The sequence below is a fragment of the Tenrec ecaudatus genome, chromosome 2 (genome assembly GCF_050624435.1).
Source record: "Tenrec ecaudatus isolate mTenEca1 chromosome 2, mTenEca1.hap1, whole genome shotgun sequence".
NCBI classification, from domain to species: Eukaryota; Metazoa; Chordata; class Mammalia; order Afrosoricida; family Tenrecidae; genus Tenrec; species Tenrec ecaudatus.
Genome location: NC_134531.1, coordinates 279053733 through 279062836, shown reverse-complemented (window position 1 = coordinate 279062836; position 9104 = coordinate 279053733). Strand labels below are relative to the sequence as shown.

At 35.9% G+C, this 9104-nt stretch overlaps 1 long non-coding RNA gene across 1 annotated transcript; it reads right to left on the bottom strand.

Moving 5' to 3' along the window:
* Positions 1-965: 965 nt before the first annotated feature.
* Positions 966-4325, bottom strand: LOC142441489 (uncharacterized). The gene is made up of 3 exons (XR_012782904.1): positions 4116-4325; positions 3134-3273; positions 966-1359 (listed from the first exon to the last, which is right to left on the bottom strand). It is a non-coding gene; the product is annotated as an uncharacterized LOC142441489 (long non-coding RNA).
* Between the last annotated feature and the right edge of the window lie 4779 nt (positions 4326-9104).

Sequence of the window (9104 nt, the reverse complement as noted above, 5' to 3'; positions counted from 1 at the left end):
TTTTGTTTTCTAAAAATTATATACCAGTTTCATAATATTAATTTTTATTATTTTGTAAAGAATTGAAGCTGTGCATAAACACTCTATTTTAGATCAATCATTCTAGTAATAAACATTTTATAAGCCACAATTATTAGCATTGTTGCTTTCTATTGATGTTTTTAAACAATATCTCATCTCTGCAGAGTGCATAAAATATGATGAGCAAAACTGCAAAAGATTTATATCACACGTATTCAGATAACTCAAAATATATTGACAGTTTGTCTCAACTACTACTAGAAAAACAAACCTCACCCAATGCTCCTGTAAAAATTTTTTTCAAAAAGAGAGAAAAATAAAATTGCCAATATACAAGATTCATAAAATGCTAAACCAGGTGTCATCAAATTAATCCCAACTGATGGCAACCTGTCGCGTGTGAGAGAAACCGTGTTCTATAGGACTTTCAGTGGCTATGTCAGAAGCATGTTACCAGGATTTTCCTCTGAAGTGCATCTAGCTGAATTTCAAAAGCCGTCGTTGCTCTTAATATTCAACTGTGCTAACCATCTGTACCACCCAGGGGTACATAAAAAGTTCAAGGCACAGAGAAAAGGGCAAAACTGTTGATAAGTGAGAGACATCATTTTTAGACCAGAAGTTATTTGAAAACAAGAATGCTCTTGAGTGTTCTAGAGCTGATTGTCAGGAAACAGTTGTTAAAGCCTTTTACAGTATATGGTTTCAGAGTGCTTCTGGAGCTGGAAAGGGTTGTATAACATTGTCTGCATTTCAGCCTCTGGGAGAGTGGATACAGGGGAAATGCTGGTGATCGAACAAAATAGTCTGTTCACAAAAGGCAAATACTAAGATCCACACTGGGAGAAGTGAATGAACCTTCGCCGCTTACCTTGCTATAGGGCTGGGTTATGAAATTTAGCCAAGGCAAAGAGTATTGCTACCAGACCATAAAAATCCTTTATTAAACAAAAATACAAAAATGTGAAGTTGTTGCTTTTCAACTTATCTTCCATGTGGATCTATACACTTGTATAGGCAGTGTTTCAACCTCCCTAACTCATTCTCCAAACAATTCTGGGGAATTAGACCACTTCAAGATGGCAATTTTAGCATCTTCAAGGCACTCAAATTATGTTGCTTTTAAATGCGCTATAAGTTTTTCAAGGAAACAGAAATGTGAAGGGGAAAGATTGGGCTTGTGGGACAGACAAGATTCTCATCAGACAGCCCATGCTGTTCCCAAACAGAAATAGGTGCTTCTTCACGCTGGGGAAACCAAATACTCCTGAGGCCAATCAACTCTCTTGGCTTTTCCCCCTCAACAGTCAGGTTTTCTTCATAAGCCCCATGATTGCCCTGTGATTTTTGAGAAAAAAAATGGTCTAGATTACTCCTTTGGAATTACAAAAAAAATGTCATTAATCTGACCTTTTCACCTTGAATTTAACTGGCCCAGTAGATCGAGAAACAACTGTTTGAATAGATTTTTTTATTTGAGGGAACCCAAAGGTTCCTTGACAAGAGCATTACTACAATAATTTGTCTGCAGCCATATACTAATAAAATGGACTAATAAACATATTGTGCTTGGAATAAACCTGTGCGTGTGTGAATTGGAACCCTACTATCAAGCTCATTTTGATTTTCCATCATAGTTCATGGAATCAGTCATTTACATCTACTGTACTTCTTGATATTAAAATATTACTTGTGTAAATAAAATCAAAATCCTCACAACTTAACCGCAAGGTATTATGATAAATGCAGAAAGGGCTGACATCATCAAGGATCTTGTCTTACTTGCATCCAAAATCAGTGCTCAAGGAAGCAGCAGTGAAGAGATCAAAGGATGAGTTTTATTAGATCAATCTGCTCCAGAATCATTTTTAGTGCATGGAAAACTAATATATTACTTTGAGGACTAAAGTGCCTCTGACTCAAGTCATGGAATTTTCAATAGCCCCCTAAGGAAAACGGCAGAAGAATTTATGCATTGGAATTGTCTTGCTGGAGCAGAACTTTGAATGTGGCATGGACTGCTGAAAGGCCGAAACCATCAGTCTTGGATTACGTAAGACCAGAGTGCTCCTTGAAGGCAAGGACCAGAAGACTTTGGTTTACGTATTGTGGACATGTGGGGGAGAGCTCTAGTCTTTGAGAAGGACATCATGCTGGCAGAGTGGATGAGAATTGGAAAAGCGCAAGGTCCTCACAACATAGAATGATAACCTGGCTTCACCAATTGTGAGGGTAGTGCAGGACCGGGCAGTGGTTTGTTCTGTTTTGTGTAGGGTCACTATGGGTATTAATGGCCTCAATAGTACCTGACAATAGCAATCTAAATAAATGGAGATTAGTTCAGTTGTGTGGTAAATAATGACTAGCCTGCATCTATAGGCATAGATGACAACTAGTGATTCTTGTCCATTAATTGCTAATTTCTAAGAGTAATACCCAAATATCTAACACCTTATTTCCAAGTTAATCAAAGTTTGGTAAGCGGTAAAGTATTACTTGGCTCATATACGTTGCTCCAGCCTTAAGATATTGAAATTGTTTTTAGGCTCAAACTCATTTGCATTGAGACAATAATAAGTAAATGGATGGATTAGGGAAACTATAGTTATTAAAAACATTTATGAATCTTTGAATTCCACGTGGATTTCACTGTCAAGCAGCAGCGCACCAGAAGGATCACAAAAATGATCCTGAGTATATCTAAGCTTCCATCTTTTTAGTAATTTTCAATCCTAGATTACAAAAAAGTGAGAATATATTCCATAATACCATGCTAAATATAAAATGAGATTATGAAAAATATTTCTAGAACTTTTATTCCTAGGTCCAGTTCACCTTAGCACTGATTAAATATTTTAGGCCATGCCTTACCTCAACTTTTCAGCTAATAAAACATATACACTTTTACTTTTTAGAGATAGGGGTATCCCTTACAGACATGCATGTCTTATGATGAAGTAAACACAGAGTTGAAGCAAGGAGCATGTTATCTGTTACACTCGCCACTAAATCGTTCTCTTGTGTAGCATCATTTTGTTCTTCCAACAATACTTCCATTATTTAAAATGTTTTAAATCAAACATTTGAAAACAAGAAATGAATGAGAACTTACAAGATGATTAAAAGAGAAGAGCATTCCCGTTATAGAATTAAACATTTCTTGGGAAAACGTATACTCTCTCAGCCTCGTGCACATAGGATGCATGTGGTTGTCGTAGGCAACACACTGGGTGGCCCTCACTGGGGCAAAACCTACAGAAAGAAAACACCTTCCCTGTAAACGTCAGCTGTAATTCTCAGAGATCCTTTTAACCATTTTTTCCTTCTCTACTTGAAAAAGTCACCACACACATTACAGCACACATTTCATTATTCTGGAAAGCATCTTAAAAGTTGGCATTTCTTTGAACAATTGTTTGAGCAATCCTTCTTAAGTACATTTTCACTTTCTGGCATGGCTTGAATTGGATTCTGAACTTTCTGCTGCTTGTCCACTAAGCCCCTCTGGCGAATTTAAATAGGCTTCCCTATATATTGAGGACATTCAAGAATTCTTGGTCGCGGTGCCTACCCTGCTTTATTAGTGGAGCTTGTCTCGGAAGTCTAGCAGCCAGTTTGTTTTCTGCCATTAATAAAGATTCTAGCCCCCCTGCCCCCCCAACACACACCTCTTTGAAGAAGTTAAAAAGCCTCCATGTTGCCTGGGGTGGAGGGGTGGGGCAGGAAGAGAGAGAGAAGTGAAGGGAACTGACTGGTGTAATCCCCCAACAAAAAATGGTGTTTAATGCAGAAAGCTCCCTGAGGTTTACAAATTCACTGACTGGGCTTTGAGTGTGATGAATGAGAGAGAAATAACTCATCCAGAGATTGGCTCCTCTCTGCCCCCAAAGATGAGGCGGTCTAATATGAGAAAGATACTACATCTAAAAAGTGCTACCAAACCAAATCTTTCAGTTGGCTTATTGTACAATACTACTATCATTTCTTTCAGAAGATGTTCTGAAAGGGGCATATGACAAAGTAAACCGGAACCTTCTCCTGAGTCACATACTACTACTAGAAAACAACCTAGAAGGATTTCAAGAAAGACCTACCTATTTAGTTGTACAAAACACTGGTGTTGACCATGGGCCTAGGGAAATCTAATTCAAAGTCAAGGAAAGATGGTCACTTGAAGGTCGGGAATCCTTAGATACCTACTGACAAAGAGGAAAAAGTTGAAACATCTTTGAAAAGATGATTGCCCAAATGGGCCTGCATTAGGCAAAAGAACTCAAAATAAACACAAATGGAAAAGCTGTCTCTCACAAAACACCTGCCCTCCCTCTAACAAGAAGGAAACACATTAAACCTCATGAGGCCATGATGGAATGCAGGACTTATTGTTATTTAGTTGATCTAACCTGATTGTCCATGATTGTTTATATATATATTTTGTGTAGTTTATGATTTATGAAGATAACAAACATAAAATTCACACAGCTTATATCAATAAGGGAAAATGATTTCAATTGATCAGAATTTTTAAAATTTAAATTTGCTTTAAGATATGCATGGAATTAGCTGAATGACTACATGATGCTAAATTATTTCATCATAAATTTACTTAATTACCTTTAAATTTTCACCTGCTTCCAGGCTTCCACAAGTAAAATCTGCACATACCATGCAGAGTGGGAAAATAACAGATTCAATGAGAGCTGAAGGCACCTCACTGAAGAAATGCCATGGATGATTTTCGGTAGATGGTATTTTTTTAAGGGACTTTGAGGAAGAATTCTTAAAAACAAGGACAAATAGAAAAAAAGTTAATACCTATTTGTTTTGGGCTTCTGATATTTAGAAAACCTCAACAGGAAAGCCCTAACCTTCTACGTAATAAATGTAGAGTCTCAGAGCTACCCAACAATTCCATGTTCCCCAACTCTACACATGTCCAGGGTTATAAACCAACAACTTCTCTACAGTAGAAACTTTTGGTAGAACATGCACTTCTCTAATTTAATTAGTAATAAGCTCCTAATATAATTCCCTTGAGAAACCTATCCTCTCTTAGACATTGCTAATGCAATCTAATGCTTCAGTAATTTAAGAATATTTCTATGCCTCTTCGGTTTGCTTTACTGGAGTACTAAAGTGTTAAGGACTTCTATACTGAGAAAGATATTGATCCCACGAACCCTGAAATAAAAAACAACCATATTGAGATTTGGCACAATTCCAGAAGTGGCTTCCTTGGTGAATCCTTAAAAAGCTTATTTTTTTAATGCCATTTTGAGGAATTGATGTTTTCCTTACAAAGATTAAAAGTTAAAAGTATGAGCATCACAATATTAATAAAGCCATCCAAAAAGACCAAATGCAAGCTATTACTCTCTCGATCTTGGATAGATGTTTAATTTGACTGATGGCCATTAAATACAGTTTGTTGGAGGTTGGTAGTGACAGTAAACAACGTAAGAAGGAAAGAATGAAGCAGGGGTTAGTATATTGATGTAAAACAATGATTTGCTGTTTCGAAATTAAAATGTACAAATAAGCTGGTGTCAGAGATGAGGTGATTCCTCATTTCCACCGCATTGAGCAAGCTCACATCAATAGCAGACAGCTTTTAATATATGCGTCTGGCTCAGGCTGGTCTCCCAACCAGGAAGCCACGGAATTGTTAATATCCCCGCTTTTTTGGTATGCAGCACACATCATTTTCTCGCTCTTTGTTGTGGATCGCTCCTTTTATTTTAAGCTTCGTATGATCTGATTTTCCAAATCGTATTATATTGTCCCTAAACCTATTACCTTGGTATAGCAAAGATCATAATGCAGAAGTGGCATTTTCTATGCTATTCAGCATACAGTAGTTTATATAACCAGCCACACCTACTTGCATCTCTACACACCTTTGTGGAGGCCAGGAAAAGGTCTATCCTAATTGCTGGCACTAAAAATTTTTCATATACAGGATAATAGCAGAGGAATGTCAAAAAGTATACTATCATTATGAAAAATATATTGTGACTATGGGGAAATATAAATCCATTCTAAATTCAACTTCAATATTTTTGTTATGATATACAAGTTAGCAGATAGTGTAGTTAATGACCATGTAAGCATGAAAAGAAAATCATGTATCTGGAATAGCTCATATTAGGTATTGTTACAGCCGACCAAACATGTATCCCTTTATTACTTTAAATGGAAGAAAATATCTTATATATATTCTTTATGATTTTGTGAAAACATATTCCAATCAACATATACATATGTGTATAAATTATATAGGAGAGTTTCTGGTCTATGCTTATACTTTATTAAGTATAATCAAAATTCTGCATGCATACACACATATAATATACCTAGAAGTCCCCATATGGAGAAGCTTACATTTTAAAATATCTTCAATTACTAAGAGGATGGGATTAAAGAAGTAAAAATGGAGACAACACCAAATCCTTACGATTTACATGACCTCCTTTCATTTATAGATTTAAAATGATCATATACACATACATGCACTTAGCTTCAGAGATTCTAAATACATGAAGTACATGACATAATACTGTGAATAAGTATGGCGTAGAGAACACACGATGCCTTTATAGAGGACAAATATGCTTATGATTTTCTTATTTCCATTTTTTAGGAATAATATAACTCATGGAGAATTTGAATTAAATTCTGGGATCTTTAGAGCATACCTAATTGCAACAAATTCAGCAAGGTGGTAGTTGACTACATGTATTCTTCTAAACTACCTATACATTTATTTAAACAATGCAAGAAGGCAAATGTATTCTGTGGTACCCATGTAAGGCAATAGAATAAATGGATGAAGTCACTTGTTTCTCCTATTATGAGAAGTCTCTTATCTCCATTTTGAATCTTTATGCGTATAACAGCATTAGAAAATGTTAGGTGGATGTGATACATTGATTCTATTTTAATACATATTTGATATAGCAGTGGCTATAAATGTTCAAAAATGTCACATTAAATTTGTAAGTTATTTCTTATAAAGATTAAAAATCTCAAAAATGAAAATTATGCTGTTAAGATGTCATTTATAGTTTTATCCCACATAGGTTTATAATTTATACAAAGTCAAATGTTCACACTAAAAAAGTATTATATTTTCCCAAATTAAGGCTAACTCTCTCCTGACTTTACTATGACAACAAGTGAATGTCAAACTACATAAAGTGGGTTGTCTGTTTACAAGACCAGGAAAAGATATGGTAATAAATACCGATTTTAAAACACCATTCTTCTTAAATCTGTAGCAAAATGTATGAAGGTTAGTAAAGAAGACTGTAGATCATTGTCTTTCTAGGCCTCAAGCATGATTATAGCTATATATTATAATATACTCCAAGCCACAGTTACATAGAGACATATAGATTATATTTAATTAGCTTATATGAATATTTCTATACATATGCAAAAAGTTATGAATATAAACAACTATTCATTAACTATACTTGTTATTATACTTGTTACTTAAAATAACAGAAGAGAAGCTTTTTAAAAACACTCTGTTGTAATGTTGCTTCTCATACAGGTACGTTGCATTGTTCTTATAGGATTGTTGACATACAATACAAATGCTATTTCAGTGCAGCAATGTAATCACCTTAGAGAGTACAGTTTCTGAAAAGAGTATTTTAGGGAGTGGGTCAGGGAGCAAACATCACTGCTATAAAGCAAAGCATTGTTCCTTCCTCCTAGGCAGGATCTATGTATGTTCTTTTGTTCTGACGGTAACTGCAGACAATCAATAAGTTCCAAAGCTGCTGGTTCCCCTCCGCCTAGGTCCCAAGAGCCTGACTTGTGATGTTACTAAAATACCTCACAAGTTAGGGTCTCAGGGACTAGGAAAAGTCTGGTTCGATGCGGTAGAATTCTTCTTCCAGTATTAAGGCTAGCTTAGGAATTACAGTTGGGTTTCATTGAACTCTAAATATTAATCCAATTACATAAGTTGAAATATAGATATATAAATTAGGATGAGCCGAATACTCACATCTATTTTAGGATTAATCACAGATCTTAAAATAACGAAGCATATAAGGAACAATGCAAACAATGAACAGTTATTAGTCATTCCATTAGCTCCAAAGAAAGAGACTGAAAATGGGTTAAAACCGGTTTCGAGTACATTTGTATAGTATCACTATAACCTCTATTACATTAAAGAAGGATTATATGCTGGTTAATGGAACCCTAATTGAAATATTGTTTCCCATCACTTTCTAAACAGCACAACTGTTAAGGTGGGCCCTAGGACGGACATATAATGCTTTAAAATCTGATTTAAATATATACCTTTGCAGTTCAAAATAAAACAAGATAACAAACTTTTTGCATGTCATAATTTAATACCTCCGAAGCAGGCTTCTCCTCTTTGGATCTCCAACCTATTCAGACAGCAAATATCCCCATGCATACTCTGCAGTGACTTGAGCAATGCCACTTAATAAACATGTAACTGAAAGTGCAGGCACATCCTAAGAAAAAAGGATTGTTTCTTGAATATTTGCATTCTAAAGCCCAGGACTTTGGATAGTACACAATCCCAATTCTGTCTATTCAGTGCATTTCCTCCAATCTCTTAGCCTGGTTTGTGGTTCGAGCACAGATTTTGTACGTGAGAAATGATCCCAGGTTTAGTCGCAAAGAACGCAGGGTAAAACAATCGGACCAGCCAGAACATAAAAGTCCTGGCATGGAGGTGGAATCTGGTTCTTCTGAAGTGGTTGATCTTAAAAGGGAAAAGAGGAGGGGGAAATAAAACACGGAGAATATTAGAACGTTTGCCTGTCGACCGAGGTGAAGCATCCATTTGCAGTGAGCTACAAGGAAAGCGGTGGTGAACAGAATATTTGCTATCCGCACCCCCACCCTAGTACCACACCCCTTTCCAACCACTGCCCCCCCAACCGTCCAGATCTTTACTTTGCCTTAGAAGACTTTAAATATTCCGCTCCATGATGTAATGCATCATTATATAAGAGCTCTTTCTGTTTATCATTTGATTTTTTCCCCACACTGAATCAGTTATAGCCTAAAACAGCAAATACTTAAAACCC